We start from the raw sequence: 13,587 nt of genomic DNA, 5'->3' as shown, positions 1-13,587 counted from the left end.
ATGGTCTATAAATAAGATTTTACTCCATCAACAAATTTCCGCTAGAACGAAGGCTGGCGACTTTTTCCATCGGTATCTGTAATTTGTTTCACAAATATATGTATGCTATTAATATAAATACATAATTTTACTTTATTTCAATTGGAATAGCAAAATCCGTCCATAAATAACGGAGATATGAGCAAAAAACCGGGACAACCTCGATTGTTGGCCTATTTTTGATCTGAAAAAAAAAATACATAAAAAATAAATGGCAAAAATGCATTTGATCAAATCAACGCTTAAATATATAAAATTTATCAAATGATTAATAACAAATTAAAAAAAATTCTCATTTCTGTTACTCAGACTTCATTACTTCATATTTATCATATTATTTCCATAATTTTTTCAAAATTACTAATAATATGTTACAAAGTATATTTATACAAGTACATGCAAGTGATCAGCTGTTCATTTTTTTCTCCTTTGTAAATACTTGTGAGATTGTCCAAATTTTTTACTTTTTTGTTTTTCTTTCTGTTTGTTTACATTTTTTGTATATGAAAATATTAATAAAAAAAAATTAATTTTGAAAATTTTTAATAATAAAAGTAAAAATAACAATTGGAATTATGTGTTTTTGATCATTGTGCAAAAAGATGTACAAGTGGCAGTGGTGACTTATTCTATGTGCGAAAAGACCCGATTAAAAGGCAACGTGAGTGAAATTTGTGGCAAAAATGTTCAACTGTTTTTGACAATCTCGCAATGTTTTACACAAACAAAATTAATGTTGATTTTTTATTGTTGATTTGTTGTAGAGTTGCATGTACTTGTATAAATATACTTTGATATGTTATTGTATGTAAATAAAAGAGAAAGTAACAGTTATTAAGAACAAGAACAAATGAATTGTTTATCTCACACCAAACCATTAAAAAACAACAAAAACGAATAAAGGTCATACCAAACCATTTAAATAGAAATCATTTTATAACTTTTATTTTCAGTGATTTATTTTTATCACAAAAGTATAAATCACAATTTGGGTTTTTTGGTATATGGACGAGTTATTTATCAGAAAAGACGGGAGGGGGTATTGCCAATTTTTTGAAAATACTTATTTTAGCAGCAGGAGTCTCTACACAAAGTACGCATCATAAATATTTTTTTTATACTTACAGTGCCGGACTTAAATATTCACACAGCATACAGATTTATCTTTAATCTTCCATATTTTAAAAACGAAGGCCACAACTTTCGTACGGGTTTCAAACAAATATTTATTTACGTATAACTTATTGAAATATATGGAAAAACTAAACATATGTTGGCACATTTCAGAAAAAAAATTTAACTAATGTTTCAAAGTTCGATTTTAAGGGGACAAAAATATTCACACAGTTTCTAATTTTTAATAGGAAAATATTTTTTTTAATAGTTTAATATTTTGTGGAGTAGCCCATCTTTTTAATGACTTATTTTAATAGTCTTGGCATTGAATCGATCAATTTTTGGTGACGTCAGCTCCAATATTTTGCCATTCTTGTAACAGGACTTCTTTAAGTTGAGTCTTACTAATAATATGATGCTTTCCTACACGTCCAATTTATCCCACAAATGTTCTATGGAATTCATGTCAGGTGATTGCGGAGGAGTCGGGAGAATGTGGGGAACATGATGCACTACCCATATTCAGACGTCATGGGCAGTGTGTTTGGGGTCATTGTAGTGTTGATAACAGAAATATTCCCAAGCTTTAACTTTAGAGCACATTGTAGTAGGTTTTCTTTTAAAATATTAAGGTACACTGTTTTGTCCATTGAACCGTCGATGAAAACTAAGTTTCCTACACCAGATGCAGCCATATAACCTCACAACATGACCCCTTCTCCACCATGTTTGACAGTATTTACTACATTGTTATTTTCCAATTCAGTGTTTGGCCTTCTCCAAACTCTTATTCTGTCGTCCGATTAAAAAATACTTACAATCTTACAAAAATAAATCTGAAGATTTCTGGAACGTAATACTATTCTTAGATAATATTTTTCAATAATTTTTTTAATCGGACAGCAGGGTAACAGTTTGGAGAAGGCCAAACACTGAATTGGAAAAGTACAATGTAGTAAACACTGTCAAACATGGTGGATAAGGGGTCATGTTGTGGTGTTGTATATCTGCATCATCGACGGATCAATGGACAAAACAGTGTACCTTAATATTTTAAAAGAAAACCTACTACAATGAGCTCTAAAGTTAAAGCTTGGGAACGTTTCTATTTTCAACAGTACAATGACCCCAAACACACAGCCCATGACATCCGAATATGAATAGTGCATCATGTTCCCCACATTCTCCCGACTCCTCCGCAATCACTTGACATGAATCCCATAGAACATCTGTGGGATAAATTTGCCGAACGTGTAGGAAAGCACCATATTATTAGTAAGACTCAACTTAAAGAAGTCCTGTTACAAGAATGGCAAAATATTGGAGCTGACGTCACCAAAAATTGGTCGATTCAATGCCAAGACGATTAAAATAAGTCATTAAAAAGATGGGCTACTCCACAAAATATTAAACTATTAAAAAAAACTATTTTCCTATTAAAAATTAGAAACTGTGTGAATATTTTTGTCCCCTTAAAATCGAACTTCGAAACATTAGTTACATTTTTTTTCTGAAATGTGCCAACTTATGTTAAATTTTTCCATATATTTCAATAAGTTATACGTAAATAAATATTTTATTGAAACCCGTACGAAAGTTGTGGCTTTCGTTTAAAAAATATGGAAGATTAAAGATAAATCTGTATGCTGTGTGAATATTTAAGTCCGGCACTGTATATGTTGGGTTTTTCCATTTGGGATAATTCATCCCAGCGGTTTTGTTATAGCCACATAAACGGGATATATTGTCCCATTGGTGTTGTTATCTGATAAAAAAAAATGTGTTTTATTATTCTGAAAGAAATGCTACCGATGGGATATTAAGTCCCAATCAATGTCGTGTAAATTTCACAGGACATAACTTCCTGCTGAAGGATAATGTACATATATACATATATAAACTCGATGGTTTTTTTAAACTCTACTCTAATATACACGTTTTTTGATGTTATTAAGATAATCATATTCAGTTACGTTTACACGAGCGAAATGTAATAGTATGTATTATACCAGCTTTGATGACATAATATGTTTAATATTGTTAAATATTCCCATGGGGAAAAAGGCCTTATTTCGCAGACATTGCATTGCTAATAGAAGGCCTACTTAAGATGGCTTATTAGATGATGGTCTTCCTTTGAAAGACTTTTAGGAGACCTGACGACTAATGCCTGTCTACATGGGAGCTTCTACTAAATACACTGAAAATTAAAGTGTAATTGATTAAAATCATTAAAATACCGTTAGATTTATAAACTTATCTTTTTTAGAATTTCATGCTCTCATCATTTTATTATTGTTTGTGAATGCGAAACACTAGAGTAAATTGTACAAAAATGTTTTTTTTTTATTTTTAAAGTTACATTTCTGCACCTCCCTAATGTACACACATATGTATTGTATATTATGCCTTTGAACCAGCTCGTTTCAGCGTGTTCTGTATATAAATAACTGTATGTACATACATACATACATATGTAGGTAGTTTGCCAATTTGTTTTTCAATACTGCGATATTTCTGTACTCTTTTGTTGGAGCATCAATAACTTGCTGATCTTGCACGTTATTTTGCGAATTTTGCTGAAAGCAAATTGTATATTTAACCAATTTTTGCTCTTTACACCTAAAATATTGTATTTAATTTCCATTAAGGTTGTTTCAATACCCTATTCAGAGATGTGTGGAGTATGTTTTATGTGCTTTATACATAAGAATACTAAATTATAAATCGGCGATTTCATTAGCATTGAATTGATTAACATTTTTTCATTAATGCATATACTGTCTAATGAAATGGTTTCATTATTTATTTTTGATTTTTGTTTTTCAGTAGAAATAATCAATGCTAACGCATAATGCATAATAAAAGCATTTATTATGGAAGTATGAAAACTGCTTTTTCGACAACTATAAATTTTGTGCAATTATAATAATGTATTTTTGATTTTTATCTCAATACTCAGAAGATCTGGGTGACTTTCTGGAACTAGTGTTTTTACCTACCATTTACATAAATAGTTACGTGACTTTTTATTTTAAGAATCAGGAAGCCAATTTATTTATTTTATTCATAGTAATAATACATACAAAAAGCCATTCTTGGCCAATAATTACAAATATATATATATACATACATACATACATATATGTATGTATGTATGTATATTACAAAGCAGTAATCCTAAATAAAAATATATATGTAAATAAGTAAAAAAAAATGTAACATATTTGCTGAATTCACAACAATTTGTATCGTGTATCTTGTATTAAATACAATTTTTGTTCATTAGTTTGTGAACATCCATTGTATATTGTATGAATGTTTTTGAAAGTGTAGTATGTATAACATACTACACTTTCAAATTTACACACCGGTTACATAGAGTCAGTAACCTATGTAGGTACTAGGTACCTAACTGGTTACTTGATTAGCTGCAAATATTACTACATATTTATATGTTAACATGCGCATACACACATACATACATACATACATACATACATACATACATACATACATACATACATACATACATACATACATACATACATACATACATACATACATACATACATACATACATACATACATACATACATACATACATACATACATACATACATACATACATACATACATACATACATACATACATACATACATACATACATACATACATACATACATACATACATACATACATACATACATACATACATACATACATACATACATACATACATACATACATACATACATACATACATACATACATACATACATACATACATACATACATACATACATACATACATACATACATACATACATACATACATACATACATACATACATACATACATACATACATACATACATACATACATACATACATACATACATACATACATACATACATACATACATACATACATACATACATACATACATACATACATACATACATACATACATACATACATACATACATACATACATACATACATACATACATACATACATACATACATACATACATACATACATACATACATACATACATACATACATACATACATACATACATACATACATACATACATACATACATACATACATACATACATACATACATACATACATACATACATACATACATACATACATACATACATACATACATACATACATACATACATACATACATACATACATACATACATACATACATACATACATACATACATACATACATACATACATACATACATACATACATACATACATACATACATACATACATACATACATACATACATACATACATACATACATACATACATACATACATACATACATACATACATACATACATACATACATACATACATACATACATACATACATACATACATACATACATACATACATACATACATACATACATACATACATACATACATACATACATACATACATACATACATACATACATACATACATACATACATACATACATACATACATACATACATACATACATACATACATACATACATACATACATACATACATACATACATACATACATACATACATACATACATACATACATACATACATACATACATACATACATACATACATACATACATACATACATACATACATACATACATACATACATACATACATACATACATACATACATACATACATACATACATACATACATACATACATACATACATACATACATACATACATACATACATACATACATACATACATACATCTATTAAATAATGTGGACTCATTTTGTTATTTAGGCATTAATGCCAAAGGTGGAACAGCTGAAGACATCAGATGCCGAATTAATAAGGGGCGTTCAGCATTCAGCTCTATGGAAAAGATATGGAGGAGGAGCACTAAAATTAAAATATTTAACGCCAGCATAAAATCGGTGGTTCTATATGGCTGCGAGACATGGAACGCTGCCAACAAAGAATTGCAGGCTTTGCAAGCCTTTAACAACCGCTGCTTACGGAAAATCATGCGCATCTTCTGGCCGAACACCATCACCAATGAGGCTTTATGGTCGGCAACGCACCAGGAGCCAATATCGTTCGAAATCCGACGACGCAAGTGGATGTGGATTGGTCATACCTTAAGAAATGATATCGCACGCTCAGCTCTAGATTGGAATCCTCAGGGTAGTCGCAGAAGAGGTAGACCGGCTAATACGTGGATTCGACTGGTAGACGTAGAAGCACTGGAAGCAGGCTACACATGGCGGGAAATTAAAAACTTAGCTTTAGACAAAGTAGAATGGAGACAATTTGTTAAGGCCCTATGCTCCTCCTAGGAACTATAGGAATATATATGAATATGTATTATCAACGAAAAACACCGAAAAACAACAATATTTTTTGAGTGTCTTCACTATGCAGTGCAAGTTCATTTTTAAAATGTCGTCAACAACGAATGTTCTTGCAAAAACTGTTGTGTTGGACGAATTAAAAAATATATGTATTAAGAGAAAGCCAGTAATGCCGTGTTGTCAATATTATGAAATTACTGAAAAAATATGTTCGTTAATTTTTTTTTAAATTTATATTTAAAAATATCATTAATATGTGTTACTGTATATTTGTGTAATTTTTTATTTTTATAAATACATACATAGAAAATCTGCTATTTTGTTTTACTAAGTTCTAGTAAATTGGTATTAAACTCATTCTTGGTAACACTGTTTCTTCATTTGTCATTTTACTTGCGACATGTGACAAAAATTGACTTACAAGTAAAATAAATAAGCTGAGCTGCAAGTAAGAAAAATGTGATTGTGTTAGTAAAAAACTGTGAGTGTATTGAGTTTTTCGAACTTGCACGTGGCAACAGTGATTCGGCAACAGTGATTTCTTGGTAATGGTATTTTATCGGTAACGGTATTTGCTTATCGGTAACAATAATTTCATTCTGAATTTAAATATTATTGTACACAGAAAGAATTATTGCTAAAATATTTTCTAACAATCGCTTGTCTGAAACTAATTATATTTTCTATAAATATTTTTATAGATTCTATTAATGTTTTTGTTTGATTTTTATTTTAATACAACACTTGGGATAAAACAACAACACATGCATGTAAATAAGTGTGTTTGTCGTTATTGGTGTTTATAAAAAATCGACTTTTTAAAAAACCGGTTTGTCGGTTAACCGAAAATTGGTCTTTTTTAAAAAACCGGTTTTTCGGTTAACCGACATCGAAAAGACCGGTTAAACCGGATAACCGTCATATATGTGTAGAAAACATAAAATGTCCAATAAAGTATATACAGCTCTAAAATTGTTAGTTTTTAGTAGTCAGGAGGGATTAATATTAAATAACTATAAATATACAAAAGAGTTAAGTCCATTTTGTTTTGTAAAAATTTCAAAATTATTACATCAGTTAAATGGAATTGAGTATACATAAATATGTTTTTAAATATATAATATTTGTTATAATTATTGGTTATTTCATTCAATTTCAACCAAAAACTATATGGGAGCTATGACTAATTATGGACCGATCGTAACAAAATTTGGTGACATGAATTTTGTGTATATAAAACTTATTTGGAGCGGAATTTGTGGAGATACATATATAAATTAAACATTTATGACCGATAAAGTCCAATTTCGGGAGGACATTTGTATGGGGGCTAGGTGAAATAATGAACCGATTTCAGCCAGTTTCAATAGGCTTGGTCCTTGAGCCGAAAAAATAATATGTATCAAATTTCATCGATATATCTTCAAAATTGCGACCTGTACTCTGCGCACAAGGTTTACATGGACAGCCAGCCAGCCAGCCAACCAGACGGACGGACGGACGGACATCGCTTAATCGACTCAGAATGTGATTCTAAGTCGATCGGTATACTTTAAGGTGGGTGTTAGACTAATATTTTTGGGCGTTACAAACATCTGCACAAACGCATAATACCCTCCCCACTATGGTGGTGTAGGGTATAACTACCAAAAACTACTACACCTACCAAATTTTAAATATTTGAGAAATTCTATTTGGATTCGTTTCAAAATTAATAGTTAAATTAAAATAATATTAATGCTGTTATAACATTACCCAGAGGATGAATATTATTTAATTACACTACAATCATAAATATGTCACACCTAAAAATTGAGTGTGAATCTTTTCATTATTCACCATAGCTCCCATATAGGGCCCACACCTAAAAATTACTTTAACTTCTAAAAGTGTTGGTATCCCGACAGAATTCAACACAAATTAGTTTCATACATAAATAAATTACGCGTCTTAATTTCATGGCGATCGGTACATAATTGGTCATAGCTTCTTCTCAAAATCACTCACGAAAATAAATTTGAAATTTCTCTAAAACTAAGAGCATAGGAGTAACGGTACCAAGTTTAAGAGTTTTATGATCTCAGAAAATTAACATTGGGTGAGTGTACTTTTGTACATTTTTGCAGGTCATAGAAATAGTCAGTTGTAAAAAATCAGCATGATCTTTTGGTAGACTTTTATTTGTGATCTGTTTAAAATTAATTTTTTTCTTCAATCACGTGTTTTAAACTTCATTAATTTAATTTTAAAGTCAAATGGGAATATTTTGCTATTGAAGAACACATGCAACAATATTGCATATTTAGTGTATATGTTGAATTTTATAATAATTTCAATAAACCACGTGGTTGGCTAATTTGGTATAGCTAAAGAATTTCAAACAAATAATATGCCAAAGAAATGTGAAGTATTAAAATGGGCAGCGGAATATTTGAAGACAGCTATATGATCAATTAGAAACAACGAGATAGACATTATTTTCGCATCTGTCATTCAATGTCTCCTACGAAGCAAATAATGTATTGAGGAGATTCTGGTAAGCTTGGTCAGCCGCCAACTTTAATCGGATTCATTGAAGATGATTTAAATAAAACGCAACTCATCAAAAAAATACTAAGCATCGGTGATGTGGTTTAGTATACAATATTAACATACATTTTTTAACTCAGTCTTTGTTATATTATAATTTAGCTCATTATGCTGTGAAGTTTTTAGGTAATTTATCTATGACATATGGGCAATTCCATATCATCGTACTATATTTTAAAATAATAAAAAATTCTTTCGAAATATTGTTGTCCAAAATATTGAGTTTTGCGAAATAAAGGTATATCGTACGTGACATAAAACGGAACTCATTTTGAGGTACATGTAGAAATATGCGAAAATATTCGAATCGTGAGAGGCGTTATGTTTTCTTTTAATTTCTTACACTAAACGAAATATTTTTCCTTTACAATCCGTCATATTTAAATAAAAACAATCTTTGGATGATTTTATAATAAATAAAATTTAATATCGTACGTGACATACCGTACGTGACAGATTTTTCTCTTATAATAAAACAATATATAGTCTGTAAATATACGTATACAAAAACTAAAAAAAGTGAATAGAAAATATACATTCGGTTTCAATAAACAATTTGGCAATAGCAAAAAAACAATGAGAGTCAAATTCATTTCATACTACAAGCTAATTGGGGGCCTAGTATTCGCCGCAATTTTAGCCTAGTTTTGTGTTTTCAGTCGTGGTAGCGATTCTCGTGGAATTGTAAGTCTGATGTTATATCGTTTATTAACTTTACATTTTATCGGATGGACCATGTTTTGAGAAATCGTAGAATTTATAGATAATAGCTGTTCATAAAGAGTGTTCATTATAGTATTTCCCAGGAATTTCCGCCAATAGTTTTAAGGAAAATCCTGGGATTTGCCATACCCCAACCCCTATTCCCAACGTTCAAACAATTTTCATTTCGTTGCTTAACATCGTTCTAAAAATTTTAATTCACAGTGGTGTACTCTGAAGCGAATGATTTGGCTCGATCAAGACAAAGAATCGAAAGACAATTTTCTCTAGAAGCTTAGGTGAAAAAAGTACCATTATTAACCCAATTTTATAACTTTCAATCGATTTCCAGCACGGGTAATAGTTATTTGCAGTAGTAAGTTTTAGCTACTAAGGAACACAATAAGAGCCATCCAAAGCAAATCTATTTTTTAAGGGCATGTCTAGTAGGGTGGCCCTTAATAAACGAAAGTTGGATTTTGGCCATTCTCACCCCCCAGTTTGGTGAACATTAGTAAAAAAAATATCCTGAAAAAATTTTAGGTAAACTGGAGGGTGAGAATGGCCAAAATCCGACTTTCGTTTATTAAGGGCCACCCTAATGTCTAGTATACATTTGCTGCAAGACCCTTCTGCCGAAACATTCTCAAAACAATTGTTGGAATTCGGAGATAGATAAATCGATGCTTATACTGAAATCGGCAACACCGTTGCCCTCTAAAATTAAAATAAATAGGGTTTTCTCCATGTGAATATTTATTAACCCGTTTTTAAATTCTAATGTATTTTGTCTCTTCTCTGGCTTAAACGAAAATCAATTTATTTTGGCAGTAGACGCTTTTATACAAAAGCATATTATACATTCGTAAATATTTATTAAAGCGAAGGTTATCTGTCAGTCAGTCAGTCTATCGATATCATAGCCATAGCCATTTATTGTGGCTCAGTAGGTATCTACATACAATTTAGGAACCAATAAGGTCTGCTGCTATACTCACATTACCAAATAAGCATACATACATATATTATTTAGATACACATTTGCACGTACATTCATACATACATGCACATATACATATGTGTGTACCCAGCAGTTCTAGGAGACAGTTCCGAACTAATGATTTTACCCATCATTTAGGTTGGGAACTAGTTACTTCAATAGCTACGTGACTAGTTATTTGAACACGTGCGTGTCCTAAGCATGCAATGAGACTGTCTAATAGCTGGTCCAAAGTAATCAACGCATTTAATTCACGTACTGGTTAAATAACGTCAGTTACCATAATAGCTACCTAACTAAGTGGTAACATGTACGGGTGCTAATTAACCTCAATAGTCATCTAAAAATACATATAACAGACAGTTCAATAATCAATTACTTGTAAACAAACCTTCCTCCGACAACTCTCCAATAGATTGCTTCTGGTTGCTAAATATATTATACTATATTCTAAAGTGCAGTACAAAATAAACGTTTAAAGTGACTTCAGTATAGGTTACTCAGAGACACTAAAGTGACTATTGACTTCACGCTATGTTACATGTTATATCAGTATACTTGAGCAAAAATAAAACTAAACTGTATGAGAATTATATCAACACATTTTGTATAAAACCAGTTTGTACAAATTACTCAGAAAATGTTTAAAGTGACAAAACTCTAGATTACTTAGAGATACTTAACTGTGGATTGTCTTCACGCTAGATTACCTGGGATGTATAAAATAACCAATTATCTTCTCTCTGCACTACAAATAGTGCATACGTCTCAAATGATTCAAATATATAAATTGGAGACATCCAAGTGATATGACATTACTGACAATTACTGTCTGTAAGGGATACATTGACTACTTGCTTAACTGCTGGGTATGTACACAGATATCCCAGCTGTTTTATAAGTAGGCAGTGTATGCCTTAGAGACAGTAATTGTCACTAATGTCATTTGACAAAATAGAGAGAAGTAAATTACTTTATTCATCCCATGTGAAGTCAATTATCATCGATTACAGAAGTAAATTACTTTATTCATCACCAATCGGGTATTGTACTATCCAAGAGATGTCTTTTTAACTGACAATTTGATGTCAATTAGCTTCCGCTTAGCACCCGTACATGTTAATATAACTATGTAGTTATGTAGCTACCAGTACTACTTTCGACCAGCTATAAGACAATATATTTATAATATATGTAGGGTCAATAGAACCCCTGTTTAGGACACGCACATATTAAAATAACTTGTCACGTAGCTATTTATGTAACTAGTGGTCACCCTAAATCATAGGTAAAATCAATAGTTCGGGACTGTCGCTCAGAACTGTTGGGATATGCACATTATATAACTTTTTTTAATATTCTGTTGTTTTTAAATCTTCCGGATATTGAAGGTCATTACTTAAACATAAATATACATCCGTACATTCCGTATATGTGTAAATACATGTTGTGTATTTACATACTGATTTTAAAACTCACACAAGTAAATGGTGATTTACTTATTCTTAATTCTGAACACATTTCTTTTTATTTTTACACAGAAATACCGATTCGTAGTGGTAATCGATAATGGTAAATCGATTTTAATCATAATCATAATTTAAGAAAACCATTGAAGAACCCATTTTAAAATATGTTGCAATACAAATTAAATTACATAATTGTTATAATTTATGTTTTTTACTTAAATCGAATAGTTTGGTTGAAGCCACCAAACTTTAGTTACCCCTTCTAAAATGTTGTAGCCACAACTAAGGCAGAATCATTCGATTAGCAACAAATTCGGTTGCTACTACGAATCTGTTTTCTCTGTGTATGTAGGTCCCCATTTACACTGTAAGATTTTTCGCGCATAAGACTTTATTCTTCTTCTTTAAACTGGCATTTGCGTTTACACACAAATATTTTTATTGCAGACAGTTTGCACATTAATGTGCATGTGTGTGTGTGTGTATGTACAGTGACTCTCATTAATATTCGGTTTTTATATATCAGTTTAATTGGTTTTAATTAATATTGAGTGAATCAATTTAAACAAGTAAGAGTACTATATTCGACATAAATATGATGGTATAACAACTGAAATAATATAACAATTGTTAGAAAGACTAGTTTACGCAGAACATATTTTATTTCAAATGTACAAAAAATTTTATCTAATTCAGCAATTTATAACTGAAATTCCTATTAGAACGTATGAAATTTAACTATTTACTTAATAATTAGTTAATACGTTTGGATCAAAATTTTTCCCTTTTAACATCAAGTGAAGAAACATAGTATAAAAAAGAGTATACAAATATATTTAGACAAATTTCAAAATATTTCGTTATGGGACTTATGTAGGAGCTATGATTTTTGAATACAAATTACTGATCTGTGTACTATTTTGGTTTAATATATAGATGCTACGACCTATTATGGTCCTAAATATTTGAGGGCCATTTTTGTAGAATTTCATATAAACAACGCTATTAACAAGAATGGACCTTATATGGGACCTATGCCGAATTATGGACCAATATTTAAGAAATCTTGTAGTACGATTCTTGGATACAAATTACTGATCGGTGTAAAATTTTGGTTCAGTATAGATTTTTTTGGATATTTGTGCAGGTTAATGTGTTTTCCTGAAGTGGTATATCGATTTTTGTATATATTGAATAAATTTGTTTCGAATTTCAACCTGATAACTATATTTGTAAGAAATTTATGAGGATTTTAGTGATTTTCGGGAGTGGAAATTATATGGGAGCTATGG

Source organism: Calliphora vicina, chromosome 1 (assembly GCF_958450345.1).
Source record: "Calliphora vicina chromosome 1, idCalVici1.1, whole genome shotgun sequence".
In the NCBI taxonomy this organism is placed as follows: domain Eukaryota; kingdom Metazoa; phylum Arthropoda; class Insecta; order Diptera; family Calliphoridae; genus Calliphora; species Calliphora vicina.
Note: the sequence above shows the minus strand (reverse complement) of the source record.